The sequence below is a fragment of the Falco biarmicus genome, assembly GCF_023638135.1.
Source record: "Falco biarmicus isolate bFalBia1 chromosome 22 unlocalized genomic scaffold, bFalBia1.pri SUPER_22_unloc_5, whole genome shotgun sequence".
Lineage (NCBI taxonomy): Eukaryota > Metazoa > Chordata > Aves > Falconiformes > Falconidae > Falco > Falco biarmicus.
In genome coordinates this window covers 1-18,014 of record NW_026611671.1, presented here as the reverse complement: position 1 = coordinate 18,014, position 18,014 = coordinate 1, and the positions used below count along the sequence as shown (strand labels likewise).

The following is an 18,014-nucleotide window of genomic DNA, read 5'->3' as shown; positions in this document are numbered from 1 at the left end:
GGAGGAGCTGTGGCGGGAAAACGCCGGCGTGAGGGGAAGGCGCCATTTTGTGAGGGGGAGGGGGGGGGGGAAAGGGGTGAGGGGCGAGGAGGAGGGTGAGAAGGGTGTGTGGAAGGCACGGGGGGGGGGGGGGGGGGGGGGGCTGGGTTTATGGGGAGGGGAGCCTGGGGAATGGGTGTTTATGCGAGGGGGAGAGGGGGGTGGCGCTGGGTGGGTGGATGGATGGATGGAGGGAGTGGGGAGGGCTCTGTGTGAAATAAAGGTTCAAGGAACCCTGCGACCTCTTTTTTTGCAGGGTTAGGGTTATTTAGGCGCTGCGGGGTGGTAAAAGGGGGAAATTTGGGAAGGGGGGGTGTGATTTTAAAGAACAAAGTCAAAATTTCTTAGTGACTGAGTATCCTTTTTTTGGCAGCACTGGATGCACGGGGGATCCTTCTGCCTAACGCGCATGACTAAAGTAACTACCTTAATTAAATATTCATTGTTTTATTGTATCAATATAACGCCTGTACATACTCATTACCTAGCCCTGCCTACTCTGGCTTTGTATGTTAATCAGCTTATCAGCCCTTTGCGCTTGGGCAAATTCCTCCAAGAATTGTGGGCAGGGGTCTCTGGGAGGAAGGCCGTAGGTCTTCCTCGTGGTGTACGTTTCACCTTTTGCCTGGTACGTGATGGTTTTGCAAGTTTGCGGTGTTCTTATCGGTCTGAGCTAATTTATGTCCGTGTCGACCATCTGTTTCTTCTGCTTGTTTCTTTTAGTCGCTCCCTGTAGATAACTTATAAACAGGCCCCTTGTTAGAGAAAGTTAGAGACACAGACTCCTTCTTTCATCAGCGATTTCATTAATTATTTCTTTCAGACCATGGTTACATGACCTAATTACTATACCTACGTTCTTTGAGCAAATACAAGTTCTTAGCCTTGCTACAGGGCTGTACGGAGGTTTTCATAGCAGCTTTTGTTGTGCAACTACTAGTTTCATTAGAATATATTTCTTATATTCATTATATTTTAACTACAAGGTTTTATTCTATCCTAAAGTGAATTCATGCAGTATCAGGGGTGATGGTGTGGAGGGAGGATGCGTGGGGGGGGGTGGGGGTGGGGAAGGGACTGGAGATGTGAGTTATGGGGCAAAAACTGAGAAAACGTAGGCTAGGCCCAGGCAAGAGTAGATGGTTTTATCTAAGCTTCAAGCAAAAAACGACCAGCTGGGCATTTTGCAAGCAAGGAGTGACCAAATGTATTTTGTTGGGCATTTTGCAAGCAAGGAGTGACCAAACGTACCTCTCACCTGGGTGTTTTGTCGGCTGGCTTTGGATAAATTCTTTACCTCGTTTTATTACTCCCTTGTGAAACGGGAATATTGTCTCATGGGATGGCTGTTACCTTTCTACGGTGCTTGTAAAACTCCGAGGAACCCCGGTCTTTTCAAGTGGAAAAGGGGTTGCAGCTCATCAGGATCGCTGTGAGCCCCCTCTCCAAGCTATTTCCAGCACCTTTTTGTTGGTTTTATGTTTGTTTTCCCTGTTGTTCGTTTCTTTTAACATTATGGTGTGAAGGAAATTGCTCGGTTTAGTTTTAGCGCGCTGTCCTTCTGTCCCAGGATGAGTGCTGGGCCATTCCTGGGTCCTTAATAATAATAACAACTTAATTGCACCAGTGCAAAAGCTGTATTATTGGTATTCCCATCTAATAATCCCTTGGGATTATTATCCCTTGGGATTAGTATCCAATAATCCCAAGCATCCCTTGGGATTATTATCCAGTAATCCCAAACAGGATTAGTATCCAATAATCCCAAGCATCCTTGGGAGCCACCTGGATCCTAGCAAAAGACATTTGGGAGAAGTTGGGGGGGGGGAAAGGAAATAATAGAGGGAAATAAAACAATGGTTTTTTTTAATTGGAAAGGTGTAGGAGCGACTCCGGCTGCTGCAGTCTAGTGGTTAAAGCAGGAACCACCTGTGAGGAGAGGCACAAACCTTTGAGCGTTCGGTTATTACTACATTAAAAATGGTATGTAATTCTGTTAGTCATCAGGTATATTTTAAGCAAACCTAAAAATAGCGGCGTTTGGGGGGTTCGTTTGTGACTGTGCCATGCCAGGTTCCTCTCCAGAGTGAATGTTTGCGTCCACGGGGGGTGTAATATAAATTAATTAGCACGCCGCGTGATGCAGCTGATGCTTTATTTCTTAAAAAGAAGGGGTTTTACCGAACTTTGGTGGGTGGGGGGTGCAATACCGGTGGGTCATTTCGCTCTGCTGCAGGATTTGACCCCAGTTAAAGCTGGAAGAAGCTGTCCTGGTGAGGATTTCTATCCCGGGGGGAGCACTGAGCTGGGACAGAAATGTGTCGCGACGGTGGGATGCGACACCCCAGCGTGCTGCTGCGGTGAATTTCCCCTCGTCCTTCATCGTAAAAGCAGTGTTGGAAGTTTTTGGGGTTTGGTCTGGGTTTTTTTTTTTTTCCCCCTGAGGAGTTGCTCGTAAAGTCACCGTCGTGAAAGGCAAAATTCTTCGTTATGACGATGTTGTTAATGCTTCCCGCTTGGAAATCACCCCCAGGTTTTGAGGGCGCTGTTGATAGCAACATCCTTCGGGGGAAGAAGTCCTGTCCCGTGGGTTAATCAAATTATCGCTTACAGTGGCTTTGTGCCAACTGCTTTTTGCCTTGGCTTGTGGGTTGTTTTTTTATTTTTTTTTTTTTTTAAGGTAGGCTCCGCTGTGTTCAGTGCTCTGGGATGTAGGGTAAAAAAAAAAAAAAAAAAAAAAATTCCAAGACAAGGGTGCGTCGTGAAGCTTAAAGGTTTGTTGTGAGCGCTGCTGACGGTGGGTCTGTCTCTTTTTCCCCTTCCTGATAAAACCAGCTCGGAATCCTGCTCCTCCTCCGGCACCGTACCCGGTTGACGGCTCCCGGCGTTCCGGCGGCGAAGATGGAGCGATGGTGGCCGATGACGACGACGATGACAGCGTTCGGCTGGGCTGGCGCTGCGCTTTTATAGCGTAATGCACCAAAATAAAACCCCGGCAGGTCCCACCCAGGTACAAACAGAACGTATATCCAATTCAAATCCAACCAATCCAGGGGTATAAACAAAGCCCCAAGCCCGGCCTCTCGCAGATTAATTACTCGCACTGGTCAATCATATTTAACCCGCCTAATCAGGGCGCGGGCAAGGCGCCTGGCCCTGCCTCCCCCTGCCTGCACCTCGCCAATCCCGAGCGGAGCCTCCTCGCCGGCTCAACCAGTTTGTAACTGGGATGTCCGAGGACCCTGGGCTGGGCAGGGCGCTGGGCTGCCCGGGCGCGCCGGTGGGGAGGCCGGGCCAGCGCGGCTCGGGGCTTTATCCCGACCAGAAATCCAGCTGAAAAATGGCAAATGCGGTTTGTTTTTTTTTTTTTTTCCCAGCTTGCCTTCAGCCGGAAGACTTTTTAAGCGTTGCTTTTCATCCTGACGCTCCTTAAAGACAATTTCCCCTCTTTGTAAGTGAATATATAGAAAGATGTTCTCCACAGCGTTTTAATAAGCACTGCCTCCAAACGCCCCTCCGCGCACTTCGCTCTGGACCCACAGCTTAAAACAGGATCAGGCCGTCACAAATAACTAACGAGGAGTACGTGTGTCGCGGGCAAACCCACTCCTCCCTTCCTGGTTGTATTCCAAGTCATTTTTATTTCTCATTCAGGAATTAGCCAGGGAAATTTATATTACGAAGGCGTGATTTACGCCGGTGGAACCTAAACAAGAATTTGACGGGGGAAAGCCGTTAGCTGCGTGACGATGTAAATCGGATGGGGTTTACGGTCGCTGTCTCTCCTTTCGCTCCGTCAGTGCTACTTTTGGTGTCCTGTGCGTGTGTTCTTTGTCCTGGTGACACGGTCCTGAGTGAATTAAAAGTAATTGAGAGCCTTTTATTGGTTTATCTTCCCTGGCTATAAAAATAATAGGGGCGATGGGAATTTAAAAAAAAAAAACAACCGGGGCCTCAGGGGGTCTTTGCCACCCCGTTTGGTTTTTTTTTTTCTGTCCTCAGCACCTGTGTCGATGCCTGTGCTGAGCTTTCTGCAGAGCCTCCCTCTAAAAACACTTTTAAAAAAATAAATAATTTTTTTTTCCCCCCTCGCTCCGAGCTGGGATCATCATTTGCTGGATGCGATGGGTAAAAAATTGTGTGTCAACAGCTTTTTCTCTCGGCAGGGCCCGACTCCGCCGCCAGCGACGCAGGGTGGGACGCAGAGGGGGTGAGCCCGTTCGCCGGGGCGCAGGGCCCAGCAGGTAACCCCCGCTCAGGGGGGCCGCCGGCCCCGCAGACCCCCCCCCTTAGCCCCAAGGGTGTGTGTTGTGTGTTGCCCCCCCCCCCCCCCCATTTTGATAGGGAAATGGGGCCGTGCTGGAGGGATGGGGGTGTGTGGGGGGTCTCCCAGGCGCTGTGGGGGCTCAGCGGGCGCGGCTGGCCCGGAATGGGGGCTGTCCCTGTGCCTCTGTTCCCCTGGGGTTCGCTGGCCACTCTGCTAGCCAGGCTGGGCCCTGCTGCTAGCCACGAGCAGGCTGTTCTGCTAGCCCTGGGGCTGGCCAGGGGCCTGCTGCTAGCTGCGTTGCTAGCCAGGCCAGGCCGTGCTGCTAGCCTCGCTGCTAGCCCAGGCTAGTCTGTGCTGCTAGCCCCATTGCTAGCCAGCCCAGGGCCCTGCTACTTGCCAAGGCCGGGCCACGCTGCTTGCCCCGCTGCTAGCCAGGCCAGGCTGCACTGCTAGCCAGGCCAGGGCCCTACTGCTAGCCCAGTTGCTAGCCAGGCCAGGGCCGCACTGCTAGCCCAGTTGCTAGCCAGGCCAGGCCGCACTGCTAGCCAGGCTGCACTGCTAGCCAAGGCCAGGCCCCCACTGCTAGCCCAATTGCTAGCCAAGCTGTGCCACTGCTAGCCAAGGCTGGGCCGCACTGCTAGCCAAGGCCAGGCCGCACTGCTAGCCCAGCTGCTAGCCAAGGCCAGGCCGCACTGCTAGCCCAGCTGCTAGCAAGGCCGGGCCACACTGCTAGCCCAGGCCGGGCCGCACTGCTAGCCCAGCTGCTAGCCCAGGCCGGGCCGCACTGCTAGCCCAGCTGCTAGCCCAGGCCGGGCCGCACTGCTAGCCCAGCTGCTAGCCCAGGCCGGGCCGCACTGCTAGCCCAGCTGCTAGCCAAGGCCGGGCCACACTGCTAGCCAAGGCCGGGCCGCACTGCTAGCCCAGCTGCTAGCCAAGGCCGGGCCGCACTGCTAGCCAAGGCCGGGCCGCACTGCTAGCCAAGGCCGGGCCGCACTGCTAGCCCAGCTGCTAGCCAAGGCCGGGCCGCACTGCTAGCCAAGGCTGTGCCCCGCTGCTCGCCAGGGCCGGGCCGGCGGCGGCGGGGCGTGGCGGGGGCGTGGCGTATGCAAATGCGGGGGGCCGTGGGGGGTGTGGGCTGGCGCGGGGGGGGAGGGGGGGGCCGCGCCGTGCGTTTATTTTCGCCCGCAGCCGCGGGGGTGCCCCGGGCGCTGCCGCCCCCCGCGCTGGGCGGCGGCGCGGCGGCGGCGGCGCGGCGGGCGATCAGGCAGCGCGCTGAACCCCTATGTGTCGGTGCCTGGCGGGGTCCTGCCTCCGGAGCCCGTGCGGGGATGTCTGGGAGACCCCGCGCCGACTGCTGCTCAAACATCACGGTGAGTTTCTTACAATGCAGCAATTTCGCTTTAAATCGCTTAACTCCGCTACCTGCGGCGGCGGCCGGGGGGGCGCCTGCCCCCTCCCCGGCCACCGGCCCGGCCGCCTCTTCCCCCTTCCCTTCCCCGCGCCCCGGCCCCGCCGCCCCCGGACAGCCTCCCGGTGCGGCGGCTGCGGGTCACGTCTCCGGAATACAATGTACCTCCCGAAAAGGAGACGTCGCCCTCCGCACCCCCCGCACCCCCCTACACCTCCGCACCCCACCGCCCGAAAAGAGGGGGGGTGGGGGGCGCGCCGGCGCCCCCTCCCCCCCCCCCCCCCCTCCCGCTGCCTCCGGGAAGCGCCCTGCTCGTCCCCACCTCCTCCCGGGCGAGGAGGAGGAGGCGGCCGGGGGGGGGGGGGGGCGGCTCGGGGAGAGGCCGCCGGTTCGCGCTGCCGTGACTCGGTGTTGCTGTCTCGGTTGCCGGCCTGGGTGTCCCTGTGCCCCCCCCCTTCCTTGCGCCGCGCCCCGCCGCCCCGCTCCACTCCTCCTCCTCTTCCTCCCGAGGAAGAGGCAGGGATGCCCTGGGATGGCTCCGGGAGCGCAGGCACGGAGGGTTTGCCATGTCGGGGTGTGAACCCCTCCGTCGGCGCCCGCAGCCGGCGCCACGGCCTCCCGGGAAGCCGCAAACCCGGAGCCCGTCCCCGTGGCACCGGTTGAGCCCGGGGGAAAGCGGCGGGGGGGGACACACCGTCCGCTGGCAAAAGCACCTGCCTGGCTTGGGGGCTCGAGTGGGCGCCTTACGGCTCCCGAGTTCTCCCTCGCTGCCTGAAAAATACGTTGAATAAACTACAGTTCGTTGCTCTTCAAATTCTCTTCTAGTTTTCATTTGTCGGCCGCTCGCGGCTTCATTCCGAGTTGGATTTACCGTTTCCGTAGGGTTTTGGCTTTGCCTTTTTTGCGTGCGTGGTCCCAGGCTCGCAGGTTTGGTCTCTGTGGGCTCCGTAGTTTTCTGGAGGTTCAAATCCAGCGTTTGCGGACTGAGTTTTTCCCTCTGTTTCGTTTCGGGTGACGCCGTCTGTCCCCCTTGCCCACGGGTCTGGTGCCGTGGCGGTACCCAGGTACCGTAACTTCGGCGTACGTCTGACCCAAAGGGAAACAGAGGCACGGGGGGGGGGCTTTGGGGTTCCTCTTCCCCCCACACAAGTTCAGGTGCAGGGGGACTCTGTCCTGAGCGTGGACTTGGCCTGTGGGCGCAGCCCTGCTCGCGGACGGTGTTTCTGTGGCCGCGCCGGTGGGTGCCGTGCCGGTGGGTGCCCCGCCACGCCTGCCATGCTCAGGGCGAGGGTTTGATGCATGGCGTCGGTCTGGGGCTGGTTCCTCGTCCCCTGGTGCCTGTGTTGACGCTTTCTCTTTACGTTTGAACGCTGAAATACTTCACTTTTTTGCTGCCAGTTCTTTGACACGTGAACCAATTGCGCTGATCTTGGATTTCTGAATTATTTTTATCGTATTGCTACGTTATATTATCACAGCGTTATGTTACCGTGTTATTATGCTACTGTTTTGTTATTTATCTCATTGTATTATTTTACTATGTTATTTACTTGGTTTGTTATACGATTAATTTGTTTTCTGTCTCTGTTTTGGCACTTTCTGTGCCTGTTTTGGTTTATTACGTGATCGTTGTTACTATTATGCTTTCTAGAGTGAGAGGACAATGGCATAGGGACACCTTTACCCTGTCAGTTGTCCAGCAACCTTCCTTGTGTAACTTCAAAGTAAGAGGCAGGCGAACGATGGCTCCCGGCCCGCGCGGGCAGCAGCGTGGCGGTTAGTTTTGCGAGTCGCATCCTTGGCTCTCGCGGCCGCCCTGCTCCCGTGCCCGCGAGGTGCCACCTCTCCATCCTGGGTTTCTTCCCTCTTGTCCTAAAAGCAGCAGCTGGGGGCGAGGAGGGAAGGCAGCGTTCTGGCCCCGGCAGTGGGAGAGGCCTTGGTCCCTCTTGGCACCGCCGGGGCTGCCGCTCGGGCCCGTCTGGCGTTTCCACCAGCGCTCCTCGGCCGCAGCCGAGCTCCTGCCTTGCCCCAAAAACTATTTTGCTGCTCCGGTGCCGACCCACCGCCTCGTGCCAGCAGGGAGCTGGACGTGCACCGCCACTTGTTTCTGTGGTGGACGTATTTCTCGTAGCTCGGAATGCTGGGACAAGGTGCTAAGGGGTGCTGGCCTCGTGGTTTTATTTGGATCCGAATTGGCGTAGCGTCCCCCGGCTTAAAGCCGAGCGGGTTCTTTTATTTCAGTGTGTAAAATGTTGTGATGCGAAATTGGAAGTGACGCGCTTGTCCGGTCTCTCCCCGTCCCCTGCATGCACGTACGTGGCCTGGCTGGAGCCCCCTGAGTAAGAGAATGGAGGCTGCAAGTCAAGTCCATGTAGTATGTCCTGAGTAAGAGTGTGGAGGCTGGAAGTGAAGCGCCGTGTAGTATGTCCTGAGTAGGAGCGTGGAGGCTGGAAGTGAAGCGCCATGTAGTATGTCCTGAGTAGGAACGTGGAGGCTGGAAGTGAAGTGCCGTGTAGTATGTCCTGAGTAGGAGCGTGGAGGCTGGAAGTGAAGCGCCGTGTAGTATGTCCTGAGTAAGAGTGTGGAGGCTGGAAGTGAAGCGCCGTGTAGTATGTCCTGAGTAAGAGTGTGGAGGCTGGAAGTGAAGCGCTGTGTAGTATGTCCTGAGTAAGAGCGTGGAGGCTGGAAGTGAAGCGCCGTGTAGTATGTCCTGAGTAGGAGCGTGGAGGCTGGAAGTGAAGCGCCGTGTAGTATGTCCTGAGTAAGAGTGTGGAGGCTGGAAGTGAAGCGCCGTGTAGTATGTCCTGAGTAAGAGCGTGGAGGCTGGAAGTGAAGCGCCGTGTAGTATGTCCTGAGTAAGAGTGTGGAGGCTGGAAGTGAAGCGCCGTGTAGTATGTCCTGAGTAAGAGCGTGGAGGCTGGAAGTGAAGCGCCGTGTAGTATGTCCTGAGTAGGAGCGTGGAGGCTGGAAGTGAAGCGCCGTGTAGTATGTCCTGAGTAAGAGTGTGGAGGCTGGAAGTGAAGCGCCGTGTAGTATGTCCTGAGTAAGAGCGTGGAGGCTGGAAGTGAAGCGCCGTGTAGTATGTCCTGAGTAGGAGCGTGGAGGCTGGAAGTGAAGCGCCGTGTAGTATGTCCTGAGTAGGAGCGTGGAGGCTGGAAGTGAAGCGCCGTGTAGTATGTCCTGAGTAGGAGCGTGGAGGCTGGAAGTCCCATGTAGTATATCCTGAATAGGAGTACGGAGACTGGAAGTCAAGCCCCATGTAGTATCCGCTGAGTAAGAGCATAGAGGCTGGAAGATCCCCTGAGTCAGAGCATGGAGGCTGGAAGTGAAGCCCCGTGTAGTATCCCCTGAGTAGGAGTACGGAGGCTGGAAGCCGTCGGGAGCCCCTAAATAATGCCGCATCCTGCAGGGATTTAATCCTTAAATATCTCATCGAGTCTTTTTTTTTTTTTTTTTTTTTTTTTTTTGGAGGGGAGGGGTGGGAGGAGGCTCTTTGTGTCAATCGCAGGGGGGACACGGGGAGTGTGGCGGAGTTTTGCGTGCAGCTTTTGGGGGCTTCATGCCGGGGGTGTTTCCCGTTGCGCGGCTGAGGCTGGGCTTCCCGAGCATTTTCCTCTTTTATTTCCCCAAGGAAAAAAAGAAACCAAAGCGGAGGGGAACGGTTTGCGACTCGGTGTTTCTTTCCACTTGAATTTTCGCGACGTGAGAGACTTTAGTGCTAAATTTAAGTCGCTATAGGAAAGAGGAACGTTGAAAATGCATCCTCAAAACCGTCACGTTAGCAGCGTAGGGTTTTTCTCAGTAGTAGCTACGTTTTATCCTGTAGTAGAGTGGAATTTTTGGTGTAAAAAAACGGGGCAGATTGCCACCACCGCTCTGTTACCGCACTCTTTGCTTCTCGCAGGTATTTCGGTGCGGAGCTCGATGTGTCCGCATGAACCGGGTGTCTCGAGCATCCCCCATCCCTCGAGCATCCCCCATCCCTCGAGCATCCCCCATCCCTCGAGCTCCTGCCATCCCTCGAGCTCCCGCCATCCCTCGAGCTCCCGCCATCCCTCGAGCTCCCGCCATCCCTCGAGCATCCCCCATCCCTCGAGCATCCCCCATCCCTCGAGCATCCCTCGAGCTCCCGCCATCCCTCGAGCTCCCGCCATCCCTCGAGCTCCCGCCATCCCTCGAGCTCCCGCCATCCCTCGAGCTCCCGCCATCCCTCCGCCACGGCCTGTTGGCGAAGCCAAAGCTTTTGTTCCTTCACCCCTTCCCTACCTGCTCCTGCAAGGGGGCTGCGGTGTGCGGAGCTGTCAGACCCGCTCCCCTCGCTCATCCCGCTGCGAGTAGACCCCCCCGTTGCGCCTCCGTCACGTTTCCCCGTTCCCCGCCGGCGGTGCCTTCCCTACTCAGAGAGTTCGTTTTTTCCCGTAATCGGGGAATTAACGTTTTCTGTTCCGGTGCAGAGCCTGAGGAGCGTCCTCGTCTGCCGGCTGCGGGTGACACCGCACCTTTCCCTCCTCACTACTAAGAGCAGCAGCTCCTGGTGTAAATCCTCCGCTCCCCCGTGTCCGTTTAGAAGCGGTTTGGCCCCAAAACCCCCATTTTTGGCAGCGGCGGCTCCGTCGGCACCTGCATGGGAACGTTCGTTTTTCGCCTCTCCTTGGGCCGTATTTGTCACCCATCAGGCGGGTGTCACTTATTTTCCATAGAAAACGTCTCGTTGTGCCTTGGGTTCGATGCGGAGTGGGAATGTGGCTGGGGGGGTGTATTATGGGATGGATTGGGCTTGAGGAGCGCTGTTTGAGAGCTGAAATTACCCCATACCCCTTGGAAAAGGCCATCACGGGTGCACCAGCTCGGAGCCTCGTCTTCCTCTGCCTTTTACCCGGCTGAGTTTGGCAAAGCTGGGAAAATTCGGCTCCGCGTTTCCGCAAGTTTATTCAGTGTAAACCCCGAGCTCTGCCGCGCCGCACAAAATCCCCAACCACCGTCGGGCGACGGATCCAAAACCCCGCCGCGGCGGCTTTGTCCCCCCGTGAACCCCCCTCACGCTTCTCCTCCAACCCCCATTCCTCCTCCTGCCCCCAACCCTCTCTCCTCGCCTTCTCCGGCAGCAAATGTAACCCGATTTTTATCCTTTTCCTCGCCGTCCCGGAGAGAGCGGAGCATCCGCCGGGAAAACAAGGCTCTCCCATGGCTCGTGGAGGCCGGAGGCCGGGGGCTGGCTGCAGGCAGAGGGCAAAAATACTTCGGTTTACATTCAGCGCGTGTTTGGAAGCGGTTTCTGCTGCCATAAGGAGTTGAAACATTCGTCGCCGTTTCGACAAAAAGGTCAGGGATCTGCGTGCGACGATGCGTTCACCTGCACCGAGTTGGGTGGTGTGGTTTGGTTTGGTTTTTTTTGGCCGCATGTCGGACAATTTCTGGGCTATTTTCTGAAGAGAATTGTTGGGAGAGCTTAAAACTGTCAACATTTCTGTTTTCTTGGTGTTTCTTTTTTTTTTTTTTTTTCATCAGCTGTCATTAAAAGCGGCGGCCACTGACGGCTTTCCAGCCTCTGGGGAGGTGCTGCAGGTTCAGGCCTGTTTCCCGACAGGACTCTGCGTATTGAGTGTGTTTCTCCTGGGTTTTGGGTGTTGATATTTTTTTTTTTTTTTTTTTTTCTCTCTTGAAATTTTCTCCCCCCTTAAAAATAAATCCCACCGTTGCGTTCGCCAGTCCCGGTGCTGCGCCTCCGCCGTCGGAGGCTCGGGGCTCATAAATCTGCGTGGTGGAGGAGGCCTTCCCCGCGGGATTCACCTCTTCTGCGGAGCGAGGGCACGCGTCCCGCCAGCACCGCACACCTTTCCCAAGCGGAAAAAAATCCCGCCGGGATAAGGCCCAACGACAAACCCACGAGCGATAGCTCTAAATTTGAACCAAAAAAGCGCCACGGCGGCTCGTGGAGGTAAACAGGGAGCGTTTGCCAAGCTCCTTCCCCGCATCTTCCTCTTCCTCCCCCCCCCCCCCCCCCCTTCCAGCCCCAGCGAGTTTCTCCCTCCTTCCCCGCCAAGCCAGCGCTTTGCTCCCATTGTATTCCTCCTCCTCCTCCCGCTGCGGTCGAGGGAATGCGAGTCTGGAAATGATTTCGAGCAAAAAAAGCTCCCAAGTAAATCCTGCGCTGCGCAGGGGGAGGGGAGGGCGGGCGGCCCGGGACGGTGCAAGTCCTCGCCGCCGGGGAAAACGATTCCCTGACCCAGAAATGGGACATTTCCCGGCAGCGCCTCGGGACGGGGCAGCGCTGGGAGCGTCCTCGCCGCGGCGTGGCCTCGTCCCTGCCGCTGCTGCGAAGGCAAAGCTTGTCCGGCGCGGCAGAACGGGCGGGTGGGGGAAGGAGTTACGGTGATGCCGGGCAGGAGGACTCGCTTTGGTGGATTTAATCGGTTTTTTTACCATCATAGTTAACTAGAAACCGTATGCCGGTGAGTTTTACTTCGTTTTTAGCAGCGTTCCCGTAGGAAGAAGCATCCGGTGCTGCTCTTGGGCAGCCCTCACCTGCAGCTCCCGCCTGCCTGTGGCTCGAGGGAGCCACATCCTGGGATTTTCCTCTTTCCACCGGGGAAGTGGGGAGTCTCACGCTCCTGGATTTTCCACCTGTCCCAATGGAAGCGGCGAACAAACGCCGCCGGCTTGCTTCGGCAGTCGAGAGTAATTTCCCAGGGAAGGAGGATGTAAGTGCAGCATCGCTCATTTACGAGTCTTCTTCCTTTTCACCGCTCGAAAGCACCTACTAAAAGAGTTAGAAAATAATTTTCCCTCCACACGTGGTCTTCAAAAATAAAGAAATCCCTGGAGGAGAGCACGCAGACTTTGGTTGCTGCAGTACCCACCTGAAGGGCTGGAAATGAAACGGGAGCTCCTGGAGCCCCAGGCGGCTTGAAAGAAGCGCCGAGCGCGGCATTCAGCTGGATATCGGAGAGCCTGGTAGTAACGGAGACATCCCGGGAGCATCCCGGAGGGAATTCCGCAGCGCAGCAAGTGACAATCTTAGGAGAATACTTGGGGGGAGAAAAAAAAAAAAAAAGTCACCTCGGTGACCTCAGATTTGACTTGTTTCCTCGAGATTCGTGGGATTGGAACTCCTGGGGGCCTGTTCCAAACCGGGATCATCGCCCTTGTGTCGTACAAGATGGGTTTGTTGTTCCCTCTGTTTCCAGCTCCGGATCCGGCGGATGTTGGAACCCTCCATTCCTGGTGGCTGGAATTTTACGAGTGCTGTGATCTCCGAAACGGGTGTAACGCTCCGGGCGTACTTCGTGGCGCGGAGGAATTGTTCTCCGACGCTCCCTGTTTTGTTGGGATTTGTCCCGGGGAGCCATCACCTTTAGGAATTTTCACGTTAATTTCTGGGTTATAGGGAATTTATAATACAGATAGCCAAATCTGGCCGCACCGCCAGAGCCCGGCGAGTTTTATTGCAGGGAATTCCTACCTTAACCCTGAATGGAAAAAAGGAGCACCTTGTCCATCCCTGTCTTTCCAATTTATATTTATATTGCGCCCTAAGGCTTCAAACAAGACCCGTTGCCCTTAAAATCTCCGCGTTTCTGCTTTTTTTGGGGTGGTGGTTTTATTTTGGTTTTTTTTTCTATTTTTTTTATTGGATTAGGTCGTCGGGATCGGTGGTGTAACGGCCCTTCTCTATTTTTTTCCTTTACAGTATGACTGCATAAAGCAAATATGTTCTGTATCTCCTCTCCTACCCATAGTTGGCACAGAGTTGCTAAAAGCAAGAGGTTAGTAAAACACGAGCGCTCTCCTCCCGTCCTGGGCCGTGTGTGTGTGGGGGGGGTGTCCCGGTGAGGCTAACGAGGGTTATTCCTAACGAGCAGTAATGGGGTGGGATGGAAAATCCCAGGGAGGAGCGAAGCCTTGTCGTTAATTCTTATTTTTACGAAGGAATAGCGGGGCTACAAACCGCCCTGCTCCCAGGGGTGGAATTTGTTGACGTCGTTGGGTCAAAACGGTGGTTTAATTACTCCTGGAGTGGCTGCGGAGCCCTAATTAGGGTGATGGTGCCAGGGTGGAAGCTGGACCTCGCGCCCCGTTTCCCTTATTACTTCAGGCGTCGTCTCCAAAAACTTCCAGACAGAGTTTTCACGCCCAGAGGGGACTTTTTGCGCGTAACCTTCTCCTCTAGCGCGGCGACGGTTGCTTTCTAATTACGGCCAGAGGAGGATTTATGGAATTGGCCGGATCGAGTCGCCAGCCGGTGAAAAGAAAAGGCGTTGAGAAATCCATTGGGAGAGCGGCAAAATGTGGGAAACGCTAATTCCAAGCTTAAAAATAGGCGTTTGTCGTCGGTATGTTCAGAATCCGGGCTGTTGCCTTTTTTAAGTTTCTGCTAGGGGAAAAAAAAAAAAAAAAAAAAAAAAGAAAAAAGAAAAAAAAACCCAAACAAAAACAACCCCCCAAAAAAACGTGCGAGTGTTTATACTTCAAATATTTATTAGGACCGTGGAAATAAAAGATAACCGTTTAGTTTCCGAGTTGGGGGGGTTGTTTGCTTAGAAACGTGAGCCCCCGGGTGGATTTCTGGAGGAATCCTTTCCTCAAATCCTGTCCTGGGGAAAGCCACCGCATTCCTGCAGGTCCACTGCATTGAAATGGAGATTTCCTCGATTCCCGGCAGGATTCTTGCGGAGTCTGCAATCCCTCAATGCAGAAATTAGAATTTCCAGCTTTTTTCCAGCTTCCCACCCCCACACCCCCCACCCCGAAGATGCTTTGTCGGGGAAATCAGAATTTCCAGCTTTTTCCCCCCCTGGAAGATGCTTTTGTCAGGGAAATCAGAATTTCCAGCTTTTTTTTTTCCCTGGAAGATGCTTTTGTTGGGGAAATTAGAACTTCCAGCTTTTTTTTTTCCCTGGAAGATGCTTTTGTCGGGGAAATTAGAACTTCCAGCTTTTTTTTTCCCCCTGGAAGATGCTTTTGTCGGGGAAATCAGAATTTCCAGGTTTTTTTCCCCGCTGGAAGATGCTTTTGTTGGGGAAATTAGAACTTCCAGCTTTTTTCCCCCCCCGGAAGATGCTTTTCTTGTCGGGAGGTTGCCCTTCTCACCCACCCGACGCACCTTGTGGGTTTATTTTATTATTTTATTAATTATTTTTTTTCAGAATGGATAAATCTGCTGGGATGCTGGGGGGGTGGGGTGGGGGGCGGGGCAGAGGATGACACCGGAGAAATAGGGACCTTCTTTGTACGCGTGCTTGCGATTCCTGTTGTTGCTCGTAGGATTTGCAAACACACCTTGAGCGGTCCAAAAACCGGGATATTTTAAAATCCCTTTCTGGAGTATAAACCGCCAGTCCTCAAGCCTGGAGAAGGTCCACGAGGTTAATTAATTAACGGTGAGGTAACGAGGAACAGGGGTTTCCCGCTGACGGTAACGGAAACCTCGTACGCAGCGGCTGGTGTGACCCATTGCGATTAGGTTGCCGCGATTTACCTCCAGCTCCGAATTTCTTGGGATAAAAATATCTGCGGTTTCAGTGGAGCTGCCAGGTGGATCGTCGCTGGGTGGAAGAATCGTTAAAATCCACGGTGGTTTAAGCGTCGATATCCCGGTGATCACAGGGATAATTGGGCCCTCGGAGCGGGAGACAAACGAAGCGATGCGGAGCTACTGGCTCAGGGAAGGAGAAACTCCGGCGGGCGCTTTTCCTTTTATCCCGTGATTTTCCCGGAGGCTTTCTTCCTGTTCCCTGGGGAAGCTGGTGATAAATTTAACTCTTGACGGCGTGAAAGAGAGAGTGGAGGAAATATTTGGTGCTTCCCTCACGGAAATGTGCTCGCCAGCGGGTTCCCATCTCCTCCGCTCGCTTTTCCCAGAGGATTTTTTTTTTTCCATTTGATTTTTCTCGCTCAAAAATACCCACCCCACCCCCCTCGCTTTTTAGAGCGTCGCCGATGCTCTCAGCAGACCCTGGTGGCTTCTTGCATCTTTCCACCCGTGACCTTGAGAAGAGGCAGCCTGAGAAAATCGAAGGCGTCAAAGTCAGCGTTAATAAAACCGAAAAGAAATGCCAAATCGGGGCGGGGGGGTGAGGACATAAACTTTCCGCACGAGGTGTAATTGAGTCTTCCTCGGCGGAGAGAGGAAAAGGGACCGTGTCTGGAAGAGGAAAATATTTGCTCGAGATGAGGAAAACTTCCTCGGGCCGCCCGGTTCCCTCTCCCGAGCCCTTTTCGAGGCTTCTGAGCCACGCTACGTGTATTTTAAAATCACATTTTGGTTTTCTCCGAAGAGTAGGGACGGAGGAAAATCCAACCAGCGAGGGTGACTGGTCTGTTCAGTCACAAAAACTGGGGCGCGCTGCGTGTCGAAGGCCGGTGGTCGGGGACAGAGGAGGGGTCTGTTTGCGGCAGGGGGTATCTGGGGGGGGCTTTTCCAGCCAGAATCCCACCGGGCGTAGTAATCCCGTAGTAGAAGCGAGGGAGAACGATGGGCTGTAAAGAAACGCGTTACTCTCATCGCCATCTGGGTATCCTGGCTCGCCGTACCGGGCCACCTCCTCTTCCCGTCATCCCGGGGATGCGCCGCGGCGGCGCCACGGGTGCCGGTAACGCGGAGTATCGATGGATGAGACGCGGCGAAGCTGGATTCTCCAGGCGTGGAAGCGTTGGGGCGCCCGGCCCCCGGACAACACCTCACCGTTGCAGAGCAGATCCGGCGTCTCCGCTCCAGCCGCATCCACGGATCCGGCCCCTCCGGACGACGTTCCGCCGGACGACGTTCCGCCGTCTCGGTCTTTTTGTTGGGTTTTTCGGAAGCTCCTGGCGAGGCCATGAAGGAGGAAGAAGGGAAGAACCTTCCCGCTGGATAACCCACGGATTTTGGGGCTTTGTGCCGCTGCTAAGAACCGCTGCTCCTCCTGGGCAGGATGAGGCCTTTCTCCCCCCTCACGCTACGATCCAAAGCGCTCACCATCTCGTTTTTTCCCCGTGTCTTGCGCAGGTAATTAGCGGCTCGGCGCCGCGGTTCCCGCTCTCCGTCCCCTTCTCTTCGCTCCGTCCAGGCTCTCCTCAGCTTCCCGGGCGTTCCTGTGTAACACCAAATAGATTCTAATCATTATCTCTAATTACAAAGGGAAGCGAAATCACGGGGGGATAATAATTGTAGTGTCTTAAATACGATAAAACAAAGAATAATTAACAATTACGGAGCGGGCTGCGGATAGGACTCCGACGGCAGAAGGGGCTCCTTTTCCCCACGGGACCTTGCTGGAATAATCTGGGAATTAGGGATGTGGCTTCCCCCTGCTGTGGGAGAAGGAAAACCGCCTGGAATCTCTTCCATTTATTTATTTTTTAATTTTTCTGCCTGTTTTTTTTTCAAGAGCTGAAGCGGGTCATAAAGCCTCAGCGTTTCCCTGATGCCGGCAAAAGGCTTTTCCCTGCATCGTTCCCGGCTCCGCGAGCACGCGGCGTGCGGGCGAGACCTAAAAATAATCCACTATCGAGTCTTACCGTGTCATAAAATCGAGTCGGACCTACTCGCCGCGGCCCAAACGCTTCGACGCGGCTCTTGCCAAAAGATGGTCCCGGAACAAAACGGGAGTTAGTGGTCGAGGCAACCAGGATAAAACGAGCGTGGGACGGTGACACTGAAAGCAGGTTGGGGTTTTATTTCCCCATCATCTTCCTGTTCCTGTAAACGGGAAGAAATTCCGCTTCCCCGACGGCTTTAGCGCGGGCGCCAAGCATTTTCCCAGCTCACTTTTTTAAAAAAAAATTAAAATCGTTGACAAAGCACGGTCCTAAGCGCAGCCCTGCGTGCGTGACCTGCCGTTGTCGGGGGGGTGACGCCAGAAGCGTCGGATTGTGGCGTCGGGATGGGATCAAACTCTGGAAATAACTTTTTAGGGGGGGCGTGCGGGAAGCCCCCGCTCGGGGGTGCCGGGCCCCCGGATTTGAGCGCCAAGCGCGTCTCATCTGTTGAAAAAAACGTTTTAACATCGTTAAAACGGCGCCGTAGAGGTTTGATTCGTACGGAGCCACGTGATGGTTTGTCTCGAGGGTCTTTCTTCCCCCTCCCCACCAGATCCCAACGCGATTCCCGGGCGATTCGGAGGAGGAAAGGGCCCCAAAGTACGGGAGCGCGAAAAGCCGGGCAAGGTCGGCGGTGGGACCGGGAAGGTGCGACGCCAATCCCTTAACGAATGATTCCTCTTATTTTTCATTTGCTTTGAGCACGTTTTTCTCCGCTGACATCCCAACTCCCCTGCCCCGCCGCTCGGGACATCACGCTTGCTTCTCTCCGGGCGCGAC

The 18,014-nt window shown here is 55.2% G+C and overlaps 2 long non-coding RNA genes across 3 annotated transcripts; both read left to right on the top strand.

Moving 5' to 3' along the window:
• On the top strand, nucleotides 1–3,953 carry LOC130143316 (uncharacterized). The gene is made up of 4 exons (XR_008819704.1): nucleotides 1–49; nucleotides 413–457; nucleotides 1,918–3,049; nucleotides 3,694–3,953. It is a non-coding gene; the product is annotated as an uncharacterized LOC130143316 (long non-coding RNA).
• Nucleotides 3,954–5,476: 1,523 nt separating this feature from the next.
• LOC130143317 (uncharacterized) lies at nucleotides 5,477–14,050 on the top strand. 2 transcript variants are annotated; one of them, XR_008819706.1, is made up of 3 exons: nucleotides 5,477–5,676; nucleotides 10,863–13,480; nucleotides 13,644–14,050. It is a non-coding gene; the product is annotated as an uncharacterized LOC130143317 (long non-coding RNA). The 2 variants fall into 2 exon arrangements; XR_008819705.1 differs by having other exon boundaries at nucleotides 10,863–14,050.
• Nucleotides 14,051–18,014: the final 3,964 nt, after the last annotated feature.